The sequence below is a fragment of the Chrysemys picta genome, chromosome 1, assembly GCF_011386835.1.
Source record: "Chrysemys picta bellii isolate R12L10 chromosome 1, ASM1138683v2, whole genome shotgun sequence".
Lineage (NCBI taxonomy): Eukaryota > Metazoa > Chordata > Testudines > Emydidae > Chrysemys > Chrysemys picta.
In genome coordinates this window covers 128,331,553-128,344,551 of record NC_088791.1, presented here as the reverse complement: position 1 = coordinate 128,344,551, position 12,999 = coordinate 128,331,553, and positions in this window count along the sequence as shown.

The following is a 12,999-nucleotide window of genomic DNA, read 5'->3' as shown; positions in this document are numbered from 1 at the left end:
TACATAATTCCAAATCTTGCTTGCAGCTCTGAGTCTTTATTGTGTGTATGTGAGAGAGAGAGAGAAAGAGAAAGGAAAAGAGTGATCCCCGAAGAACTAGTTTAACGTGCTTTATTTTATTACTGTACACACAATGTTCTGAGGTGTTTGGCACTCAGGGCCACTACATAAAAATGATTCATTGACTGATTCCACTTTAAAAACAGAAGTACTGTACTGATACTGGGAGTAACTAGCTACTATTATTAAGATATGGCAGAATTTTAAAAAGCTTTGTATCTGCATCCTACTGTGCATGTAAAGCATCCCTCACCATCCTCCCACTTATCCACGTACATGCAAAAGGTGCTTTTTAATGGTTTATAAAGGAAGCAAATAAATGCCATTAAATTGATTCCTCACTGGTCTCCCAACACACTAAATGCCATGTCCGTAAGATAACTGTAACGATTTCTTACAAGTCCTTTTAATTTCTGTTGTGCGTTTTTAGAGTGAGACTTAAAAAGACAAACGCTTGCAGCAAACTCAAACTGCACTATTTTTTTAAACATTATATATAGAATTCCATAAATATTACACATACCCTCCCGGATGTTGCTCTATGAAAGAAACTTAATTACAGCTATTTTGGGGATTTTGATTTTTAAAAATCTTACATTCGGTAGATGAAATCCTGGATATTAAAGAAGCTGCAAATAATATTCAGAATGAATGACATAGTTTGGTGGCCTTGTGCGATGTAAGCAGGTTCTGATTCAGAGCTGGGTTAGAGGCTACAGCTACAGGGAGATTCTGCCAGCAGCACATTTGTGCCAACAGAAAAGAACAGTTGATGGCATCTACCCAAGGTCAGCTCCTCGAGTTCGGGAGCTGGTCTTCTTCCAGATACTGTAAAGTCGCTTGTTTAAATGCAGCCAGTCGGCAACAATTAAGCATCTAAATAAAACATGCAGATTTTGTATTCCTATTGAAATCTCCTCCATGCCATGCTGTTTATTTTCTATTTCTCACAGTCTTCTTTATCCACCAATCAGCTACAAAATGGCGGTGAGAGCAAGGCAGACATTTTGTCTCATTAAAAGCTAAACAGAACAACCAAAATGCACTGAAAGAAAACAACCAATCTGAGGAGCCAAAACGGGATTGTGACAGGAAATATTAAGACTTGGAAAAAAGTTCTTTATATTGATTTGAGGTAAATTTAAAACAAAACTTAAGTAAAGACCCAAAACAACTATGCCCTTCCTACCCCCACCAAAACACCCTCCCCCAGCCCAGGTACAGTACAGTCTGGGTTCCCCTTCTTGGATATTTTTGTTCGGTTCTCTACCTATCTTAGCCATGCCCAGCTCCAAATTTAGTGTATGGCATATGGGTTCTGGACCACCCAGTGACAGTGACTCAGTCACTATAATCTTAACCACATTCTTCCTTTGCAAGTCTAGGCTAATGTTTTCTATTACACCTCAAGGAACTTTACATTTTTCAGCACAGCTTTTAAAACACTTTCACCAAAACCAGCAAATGCATTTTTAAACAATGGAACCCCTCTCAATGCATGCCGATAGTTTTTAATCTGAGCTAAACTATCTAATGGGTAATGAGCCTGCACAACAAAAACACTGACCAAGCCAATATCATAGCTCTTAAAAGCATAAAATCTACAAGCCAGGAAACACTTTCATTGTCTGGAACTATGTAACTACCAGACTTTGACTAGAGTTAATATGTACAGCAATTGATGAATCCAAAAGAGCAAATATGCTAATCTTTAGGAAACCTAGCAAAGCACATGCTACTTATTAAGGATTTATGTACCGGCCAAATTTCAGGTTTAAAGGTTCAGTCGTTTTTGCATTATTCCCTCAGGAAAAAAGGTGCAAATTTTTTTTAACTGAGAAAACTGTGTTTTTGTCACTCTCCTATAAATCACAAAAGGCTAAAGGGATTTTACTCAGACCCACTTAACCATACCAGATGAACAACATGACTGGGTTAATGTTACTTAGATAAGTGTACCTTAACATTTAAAAAACAGTAACACCATACGTTGTGTGGAAAAGATCTTTTGGATAATTATTTTTCAAAAGCTTCTATTTGCTAGTGATTTACAATTTAATAAATAATATTTTAAAGTTTATTTTTATACTGACTGAACAGTTAAGGAGTGATTCATGTTGAGTGGAGAGGTCTTGATGTCAGAGGTAACTGGGCCAAAGCAAGAGTTTTGCTCTCACTCCCCTCTCCTGCAAACTTGAACCAGTCACACTAAAATGTGGTGATGTGAGTTGGGGTTCAGCAGATGAGAGACTGAACTCCAGGAGCCTGTGCCTGAAACATGGACAGGCAGCGAGATCTAGCTACATGGGGAAGTGGCTGGTCCAAAAGAACCAAAATTGGATACCAGTTCCTGGAACACAGGTAGCAGGGAAAGGGTCAGCTATTTAAAAAGAGTGGCCAGCAGAGTGAGTCTTGAGACCATGTCCCCAGATGGTAAGTGGAAGGAGACGTCTAATCAATTACTGTGACTGGCCGAGCAGGAAGAACCCAACTCTGGGACCACAACCCCAGAAGGAGGGAAGGAGAAGACATTTGGATTCTGAGCAGTTAGCTTTGTTCGCGTACAGCAAGGACATACCAATAACATGGCATGCTCCTGTACATTTACATGTGAAAAATTTCCAGGTTGCATATTGAAACTTTCCTACTAGGTTCAGGAGGTATAGGAGGTAGAAGAGATTTTAACGGGCCAGACTGCAGCTGGTGCGCAAAGGGAGAAGAGGTGAAGTGCTATCACAGTCCACAGTGCCAGTGGAAGACAGGCCTATCAAGCATGAGCATATGGTGCACCTTGTTAATGTGTGGAAGAGCTCCCACTCCAGACTGTGCTTCACTAGAACCCCTGGAGGAATGCTTCTGAAGAGTCCAGCTGCTGTGAAACCCCTGATCACTCCAGCACGGGCTGTAGCTTAAAACACAATAGAGCCCTCTGTGTTTATGAAGAGATGTTCTTCCCTATGACATTTGTTTTCAATGTTCCATTTATCTCTCCAGTGGTGCTAGCAATCCACAGGAATGCTATGACAACAGGTGGGACAACTCTTTCAGAACTTGAGCAGTGCTGCCAAGATCAGGATGCCTGCCAAGCTCAATACACATACTGTACATGCAAAGGTTATGAACCATCTCTAAAACCACTGATTTAAAAACTATGTTAATATCAGCTCCACTTTGCTTTTGCTACCAAAATCGCTAATTCTGAAAAGCTGGTTGGTTCCAAGTTTTGTTAAAACCTTGAAACGGCGCCAAGGTTCATGAACAAGTTCACTAAAAACCCATTGGGATCAGATTTGTATAATTTTTGGTGGTGCCCAGAATGGTTCCAAGCAGAGCTGTCCCATCCATAGGACTGACCGGGGTAACCGCCTCAGGCCCCGCATTTTGGGGGCTCTGTGCTTCAGGGGGATGTGGGGTCCAGGGTGGCCTGTGGGTCTAGCGGGGGCCTGGTGCCAGCAGCAGCAAGCGACCAGGCCGCAGCCTGCCTCACTCTGCCCCACTGGCTCCTGGAGTTGCTTGGGGGAGGGGGCGGAAACCGGAAAGAGGCAGGGTGGGGGCTTAGGGTAAGGGATGGAATGGGGGCAGAGCAGGGGTGGGAATAGGCAGGGCAGGGGCTTGGGGGAAAGGGTGGAGTGGGGACGGGGCAGAGCGGGGTGGGCTGTGGCCAGGTCGCTCGCTGCTGCAGGCGCCAGGCCCCCTCCAAGCTGCCCTGGACCCCGCATCCCCCTGAAGTGTGGGGTCCCACAAAGCAGCTGCCCCAGTCTGTCCTATGGATGGGACAGCTTTGATTAAATATAAGCCCAAACATTGGTGGAGCCGGGCCCATATTCCTGAATATTAAAGGAGCATGGGCACCACGGGCCCATATAATTCGCCGCCTATGTAAGGACCATGACCTTTTGAGCAAAGCTAGCCCTAATTTAAGTTTTGGGAGGGTGGTGATGGGGGGAGGGGATGGACTTTGAGAATACTTAAGGTTTCACACTGAAAGTGTGGGAAACTCATGATTTCACATGATTTCATAGCAAAGCCCAATGAAGTTCAGTGGTTTGAATGGTTTTTCACAAAGAATTGTTAGGTTCTTTGAACTTGAAACTCAAGCAAAATTCAGCAGCTGCCAACTCATATAGAACAAAACAGAGGGGGAAAAAAAGTTTGTACAAGCTCCTGAGAATGGAATCCATTGAGTTTCACCTGTTGACCTTTTAAAAGACATAAATCTAAATACCTTACTGCTCAATTTTGTTTTAAATCTAAGACATTAAGGAGATATGTAGGTGGCACAGTTTATTTACCCTTTTGACTTATCTGTGTTAGCTAATCAGAGCTAGATTGTGTCGCTCATGCTCATATTTCCTCACATCTTGTGTAAGTGCCTGTCTATATTAGTAAGAGTTGCATAATGATTCCAGGGCCGCCCTAAGTGGCGAAGAGAGAAAAAAAAAAACCCCGCAATCGGCGGCTCTTCGGCGACAGCTCTACCGGGCCGCTTCATTCTTCGGTGGCAATTTGGTGGCCGGTCCTTCCCTCCGAGAAGGACTGAGGGACCCGCTCCCGAATTGCCGCCGAAGACCCGGACGTGTGCCGCCCCTTTCCATTGGCCGCCCCAAGCACCTGCTTCCTGCGCTGGTGCCTGGAGTTGGCCCTGAATGTTTCCCACAGAGGCAAAGCTGGCTCAAGGGGCTCATAGACCCCACTTTTCCCAATTTTTCGCACTCGGGGACTGTCACAGGCAATCTCAGCCTTTATTTTTTTTAAAGTCAGTCTCTAGCCCTTTAAAATGTGGAGTTAGCATTAGAAATAAAACCAGTTGCAAGGCTTTAAAGCTTGTTACTGTGTTCCTTAAAACTTCATGTTATTCAGACTCTATTGCAGCTGCCCAGGGCTGGCTTTCAAGGCCCATGACACTAAAGGCCAGGGGTTCTTCAGAGTTTTTGTGAGGGCGACACTACATCAGTTCACAACTGTGTGTGTGTGAGGGAGTTTTGAGGGGACTACCTGAACAGTTTCCTTCTCATCACTGCCAGCAAGCTGATTCACCTAATTTGCTGACTAGCTGAAGTCTTCTGGTTGTAAGAAGGGGCAGTTTATAAGCATGAGAGGAGAGTGGTCTTGAATGTAAAGGATCTATACATTGTTATACTTGCATGGTAATCAATGGTCTGACAATGACTTCTTCTGTAGTTTGGTCAAGTTATTTAATGTGTCTGCTTCGGTTTCCCCCCATTTTAAAATGGGGATAATAATATTCTGCCTGATGGGGGTTAGGAAAAATTAATTACTTAATACTTGAGAAAAGGAATATACAGGTATTATTAATATTAGAGAGATGTGGGGAATCTTGGATGAGTATGGAACATAGGTGGAAGTAAGAGGGAGAATGGAGGGGAAAAAAGCACAAGGGAGAAAAGAGAAGAAAGGGATTAAGGGAGGCAAAAACAATATGGGAGAGGACTAGTAACAGGAAAATATAAATATGAAAGGAAAATGAGAGGAGAGAAGTTGAGAGAAAGAAGAGAATAAAGAACAGAAAAGAGCAAAGAGAGAAAATGGTTTGAACATGAACTTGGAATGTCAGAAAATGGGGACAAAAAGCAAGAAAAGACAAATTATATGTTAATTAATTTTTGTTTACTGAATTTTCCTGGCAAACAGTGTGTACTTTTAAGAGTGGTAGAATGGGATGGGAGCACTATTTTGAGCCCGGATGGAATATTAATATTGCCAGCTACTCTGGATTCTATTGTTAAATCACTGGAAGAAGAGATAAAATAAGCCACATTTTGCTACCATGTTTATAGCCGTCGGACTTCTGCTTTTTTGGTGAGCTGTCCCTAAATATTTTTAAACGTTGGCATTTATGTCCAGATCCCAGTACAGAGAACTGGTTTCCAATTCTTCTGCAGCACAGGAGACACCCTGAACAATCACCCATTAATATAAAAGAGCCTTTAGTCTAGTACTAGATCCTGAGGAGTCATCTCAATGGCTCTTCCCAGAATCCAGAGGCCACATGTGTGCCTAATGTGGCAATCATTGCATACGGGATTTGGCTACGCTTGGGGAAAGAGGGGTGGAAAGTGTCTTGCAGGCCCACCTCAAAATATTTAGGCTAGCCTTGTTACTGCTTATTTCTGTACCCAGCCTCAGCAGGACTAAGGTCCTTTGAGCCAGGATGCTATTTGCTAATGCAAGATTTCAATGGCCACATATACGCCCAGAAATTCAGATGCTACTATTGGGAATACAGAATTGCTGTGATTTCAATGGTGAACTGGGATATATGAACTGGGATGAAACTAGACTTGTAAATATTGTCTGGAATAAAAAGGTCAACACTACCACCCCAAAGTGTTTCTTAGTTATTTTCAAAAGTATTAGAGTTACCATAACAACCTAATGTATCTTTTTATATAAATTCCTTTTCTCTTCATCATTTATGTAAGCACTGTTGCCTTGGCAACTAAAAGAATTGTTTTAATAAAGCAACGCCTTTTTATTTTTTTTCAAACTGCATGTTCCTGTAAGATTTCACTGAGAGAAGGCTCATCTCAGCCCTCTCCACTCCCCAAGACACTCAACAATGGAACAAAAGAAAAGCTGAGAATAATGAAGGAGGAGACCTCTTATCACCTCTTCCCCACAATAAAACTCCTTTTGTAGACATATCTGGCCTAAGTCTAAAACAATGTGAAATTGCATGCCCATTAGTCATATGTATACTGTATAGGGGATGCCACTAAATACTTAGTATGTGCCACTTCATATTGCCTGTGCTCTGCTATTGCCTGAGTATGGGAATCTACCTTGAGGACCTGGGGTAGTGGATGCTGAGTGTTTAATGGTGCCAACTCTATGCTGAAAAAGCTGCATTAATGTATGACCATGTCTTTGTCAGCAGCCTCTACCCAGGTTTCTGGGGAAAGGAAGAATAAAAGACACAAGTGCCATCTGAAGCTCTCAACAGTTTTGTAGTGGGTTCATAAGGTGCCAGAAATGCCAAAATGCAGTCCATGATTTTGACATATATAAACACCCTGGCCCCCCATCTGTGTTACAGATCTCCTCTTCACCCATAGACAGTAACACCTGTCTCTTAATTTATTTGACATCTTTCTCCCTTTGCACTCTAAATTTAGGATCAGATTGTACTCTATCCTACTGCATGTTGAGGGGGATATCTGACTGATCTGGGGTAGGTAGAACAGAGGAGAAGAGAAGTGTGAAAGCTTTAAATATATATATTTATGTATAACGTATATATTTCACATCTCCCCTCTGTGCTACCCACCCCAGGACAGCCAAATGACTTCCTTCTAAGTGAAGTAACATGGAGTACAATCTAGCCCTAAATTTAGAGTGTGAAGGGAGAAAAAATTCAAATAAAATAAGATACAGGTGTGGACGGGTGTTTCTCTCTGTGGGTGAAATTCACCCCCCTTGCAGAAGATTCCTGGAAGGTCTATGTACCTCTTAAGTTCTATTTTGAGGGCTGGTATAGAATGTAAGTGGGTCTTAAGCGTGGCAAGGGCGTTCATTGGCCCACTGCACAGGGATGAATTTTATGTGAAAATGGTACCAACTAGGGATCTGAGTACAGGACTGGGTACTATTTCCAATCCCTGCTGTGACACTGATTCCCTTTTGTGTCCTTTGGCAAATCACTTAAACTCTTTGTCTCTATTTCCTAATCTGTAAAATGAGCATCACGATGTTACCTGCAGTATGTTCTGTGGATGTGCAGATGACAAATACATAAATGTTAAGGAGGTGCTCACACAAAGTTGTTGTAGCCATGTCGGTTGAGGATATTAGAGCCTAGGTGGGTGAGGTAATATTTTTTATTGGACCAACTTCTGTTGTGGAGAGATGGATGCTTTCAAGCTTTCACAGAGCTCTTCTTCAGGTCTGGGAAACTTACTCAAGTCCCTTGAAATATGTGTTAACTACGTATGCTAAACAATCTGTTCCGACTTGTATTTAGCTGTGAAACTCTAAGTAAGTTTTCCAGACCTGAAGAAGAGCTCTGGTCCAATACAAGATATTATCTCATTCACCCTGTCTCTCTAAGGAGGAGCTCAGACATTACAGTGCTGGGAGTTTAAAATTAGTTTACATTTTAAATGAGTTTGGAAGATGAAAAAATTCAATAAGTGCTACATGAGGGTCCGATCTTCCAGGCAGACATTGAAGTGAACATTGACTTAATTAGAATTACTCAGCTGAGTCAAGCTAGGTGCGTCTTTTCAGGATCCTTATGCTGTAAGTAATTATTATGCTATAGCTCAGTCTTGGTTACAAAGATAAGGGGCTATGCTGATAAGTATAAATGAATAGGGGGCGGGTAGGAATTACTGATTAGGAAAGATTAGAAATAACTAAATATATACACACTTTGGTTTAAAGATTTCTTAGGGAAATGAAGTGGCATGATAAATCTTCAAATATTTGAAGGATATAAACAACAAGGTGAGAGAGAAAGTACTTAGGATTTCACAAGGTAAAAATGTAATTATGAAAGGGAAAAGTTAGGCTGAATATTAGGAAAAACATTGTAACAATGACTATGTATATTTTACAATATACTAGTCACCATAATAGTCTCCAACAGATGTGGTAAAAACCTCATTGCTTGGGGCATGTAAAACAGACTGGGGAAAATACTAGACTAAGAATTTTGGAACTTAAAAGATTCTCAAATCAATAGAAACATATCAACTCCAGGTCTGCAACAAAACTTTCTTTATTGTTTTTCTATAGAGAGCTAGACTTAAGACAGCTGTCACTTTCCCATAATTGTTAAGGGAGGCTGTTGAGATGGTTTATTCATACAGAGTGAAATTCAGTTATCAAAAGAAGACATATGTACCTTATGTGGTGCATAGGGCGTGTGCTGGCCCCTCTGCACAGGGGTGAATTTCATTCACCATGCAAAGCTAAAGAGAATATAATACCTAACAGATTATGTACAAAAGGGAACAATCCTGCATTGTCAAGGGAAATGGACTTGAATAACCTAACAGACTTTTTCCATAGCTAGCTTCTATAATTGTGTAGTCAACATCAACAGTTCTCTATAGACTTGCTACAGGCTCTCTCAAATACAGTACAATAACAGCAATACAGATTTACATTAATGGTATTCTACAGGACTTGTATGGAATGAACAGTTCAATTTAACAGTTTCCCTTAAAATTAGGGCATGGCAGTAATTGTCTCAAATCTGCCTCTCTGTAAATGAAACAACAATAAAGAAAAAATGCCAATGACTTGAAGCGTAATGGCTTAGGGCTCGTCTTCAGTGCAACACTGCCTTGAGTTGCCCCCTTGCCTCTAGCTAATCCAATCACTCTGTGCAGCTCAAGTGCCATTTCTCAGTATGGCTGCTCATACTCAGGCTAGAGCAGCCACATTGCCAAACAACACTGGATCCAAACAGGGTATGTCTACAATGGAGCTGTAGGGTGTGATTTCCAGCTGGAGTAAACATACCCAAACTATCACGGATCAAGCTAGCACACTAAAGATAGAACTGTAGCCAGGGTGGTGCAGGGGGCTAGCTGCCCTGAGTACGATCCTGCCTGAGACTTTAGGTACACAATCGGGCCACTAGCCCCTCCTGGTACTCGTGCCACTATGACTACACTTCTATTTTTAGGGCACTAGCTCAACCGGAGCTAGTATTAGTATGCCTATTCGAGCAGGAAATTACACCGTCCAGTTCCAGTATAGACATACCACAGCGTGTTTGGGTTTGCAGCTGATGAATTGTGCCGCAAACAAACTCGAGGCTGTAGTCTTTAGCTGCATCTTTACTGCATTACTACCTTGAGCATCAGCAGCACTGGAGTTTCAAGCCATCCTCCCTTAGAGGCCAGTTGGCTTGAGTTTAAAACTCCATCCAACTCAACCAGGAGACATCTGTGTGTGGACAGGAGTCGAGTCAGGGGCAACACTTGAGTTATACTTCGAGCTAACGTTGAAGGGAAAACAGGCCCTTACAATACACCCACATATGATTTGAGGTTTTAAATGTTCCTTTTCCCCCATAAAGTATTTATTTTCAGAACTACTTTTGCAAATAGATAAACAACAGTATGCCTCTGATTTTACATGGAAGGTTGCTTGTTAGAGATATTTTTGAATCAAACTTTGCATAAACTTTACCATATATATTTTGATGTCCCTAAAAAGTTTCTTATGACACATGACATCTTTCTGAATAGGAATCCTATACAGATTATTTGGATTAGAGTTTTTTTTTTTTTTAAATCCTATTTATAAGAGATTTTTGTGTACAGAGATTTAGCTTTTCATTTCTATGCAGCAGTAAAAGGGTTAATTTCGCATCTAAATAGGAGTTTGCCTTTAATAAGAAAGCACTAAAGCAAGCCAACAATAATAAAGATAAATGAATGCCATTATTTTGCCTTTTGTCAATATTTTTATAGTGACAAATAGATCAAACACAAGATATTGTTAAGGCTTTTATTTTCCCCTCCCCTTTGTAAATCATAAATGGTTTGGTATATTTCATTTCAAAATAAATTCCCAGTGGACTCGTCTAATACGATGAAATAAAAAAAACCCTCTGCTGTATCTTAGATGGAAAAGTATACAACTGCTGTCTTCCTCCCCTATTCTCTAGCTGTTCCTCTTTCCCCATAAGCTAACAGCACAGAGCTGTCTGCCTGAATCAAAAATGCTTCATGTTCCCTCTTGAATTAAAGTTAATTTCTGAGACTTCAAAATACTTGAAGCAACATATACATTTCAATCAAAATGAAAGATTTTATAGGCTCTATTTGTAATTATATATTCCAGGACCCAAGTATATTCTGTGCTGCACAAATTTAGCTGGCATACACATGTGAGAAGAGACAGAGAATTCACCTCCCAAGCATGAACTCAGTACTTCCAGGGTATGGTCAGTTTGGGAGTAGCTGTGTGTATATGAGAGAGACAGTGTGAGTTTAACTTTGTGCTTTGTGTGTGTGAGTGAGACGGGGGTTTGAGGAATGCTTGAAGACCCCACAGTCTGCTATTCTTGAACCTGTTTCAGCTTTAAAACAATCTCTTATGCAAGGTCAGAAGAAATTTTTGACCACTGAGCAATATTCGTAAACAAGGCCAAATTAACTTTTCCATGCAGCTGCAGAAAGGCAACAGCTCAGTGGCCAAATTCCCAAAATACTCCCTTACAGTACTGGTCAGTGGGGATTTAACTTGTAGACTTAAGACCCCTGAATGTTTTCTCCCCAGTATTTTTAGTCTGTTTGGGTTAGATATAACTTTAGCAGGCTCCTGACAGAAAGGTACAGTATAACTGCTAACTAAACTCAGCTGGGAGGGGGTACATTCAGATAATGTACTTTTTTTTTCTTTTAAAACCATTTGATGATAAAAGTTTCTTTCCTGGAAATTGATTTAATATAAACTGTGAATTCTGATCCATCTGGAAATGGAAGTGAAGGCAATGGCAGTGGCAGTGAGACAGCCTGGAGTTCCATTTGGATTGGATTACCATCATGGACTCAATCCAGAAGGGCAGTCCATGCTGGGCTGCTTCTTTCTTTCATACCTTTCTGTCACTGAATCAGAGCACAAAGTTTTAAAACAAAGGGAAAAAAGCACTGGGAAGGAACTGAAAAGGAAATAGATATATATTTTTATTGGGAGTCTCTTCTTGATAAACTGTTGCTCTTCCAGCTGTCTCCAGGCTGTAATTATGTCTATCAGCAGGATGAGAGCTCACCTTCAGTAAGAACATGCTAGGGGGTCTCCTTCAGTATTCACAATGTAGCCAGCCCAGCATCATTCCTAAGTGCCAAGTAGGCCTGCAGATATTCTGCAAAGGTGGCAAGAGTGGAGCCAAATTATTGATGAATGGGGCCCTATGTTCTAACAAATCTGTTGGGAAAGAGTGACATTCAGTATGAACACAAAATATTTTTACATCTCAGAGAAGTGAAAGCCCAATTTCCAGCTCCAAAAAGGATTATGAGTTCCAGCTATAGCATGGAAACGGTTTTGGTTACTTAGCATGTGTGTGAAACAATTGATTTTTTTTTTTTGCTGTGTTTATTTTGGAGCTTGCTATTTTTGAGGTCAGAGTTTCTGCTGAAGGAGGAAACCATATCTCTAGGGTATCAGGAATTAAACAGAGGAAAGAAAAAGCCATAGAGAAAGTAGCTGCCTTAAATAGGCAACTCAACTGTTTTGTTTCCTTCCTTGTTCAGCCTGTAGTCAGAAAAGAACCTTCAGTGTAAACATTAACTCATGTTTTAACAAAAAAAAAAATGAATGTAATATTGAATTTCACAGGAGTTCTCTTTTAACCTCTTTTCTGCTGAAACCCTTTTGGTACTGCTGTGCTTTAAAGGGACTATATAGGATTACTATAGGTCAGTTTTTGCCTCGGGTTTAGTTGTTAGATTCTCCAGTATCTTACACAACAAAATGGGACATATGTAAGGCTGACTCTCTGCACAAGAGTGAATTTTACCCAGAGGGACAGAGAAATTAAGAAATGACGGGCAAGAAAGAAAACATGTTTTCAGAGACTTGAACAGACAGAAAGAATCAATGAGGCAGTTAGATGGAGGGCAGCTGTTGCAGAGGACATGCCTCTTGTACCAACAGTGGTGACATTCCATGGCACAGAAGAGAGACCAGTGCTAGAGGAATGGTGCAAAAAAGGAGGAGAAAGAAGACAGACAAGATACCTGGAGCAAGGCCATGGAGGGTAAGAGTTGAGCCCGTTATTTATACTGGTCTGGAATCACTCTCCATTTGCATGCATTTGAGAAGGTCAGGAAGGATGTACAGTATATTTGACAAAGTAAGTTTACCCCAGAGACCAGCACATATGTGTATGTGTGAGGGGGTTGCTTGGCACATCCCATAGTATGGGGGATGCTGAGATACCTTGCACCCTTTGGC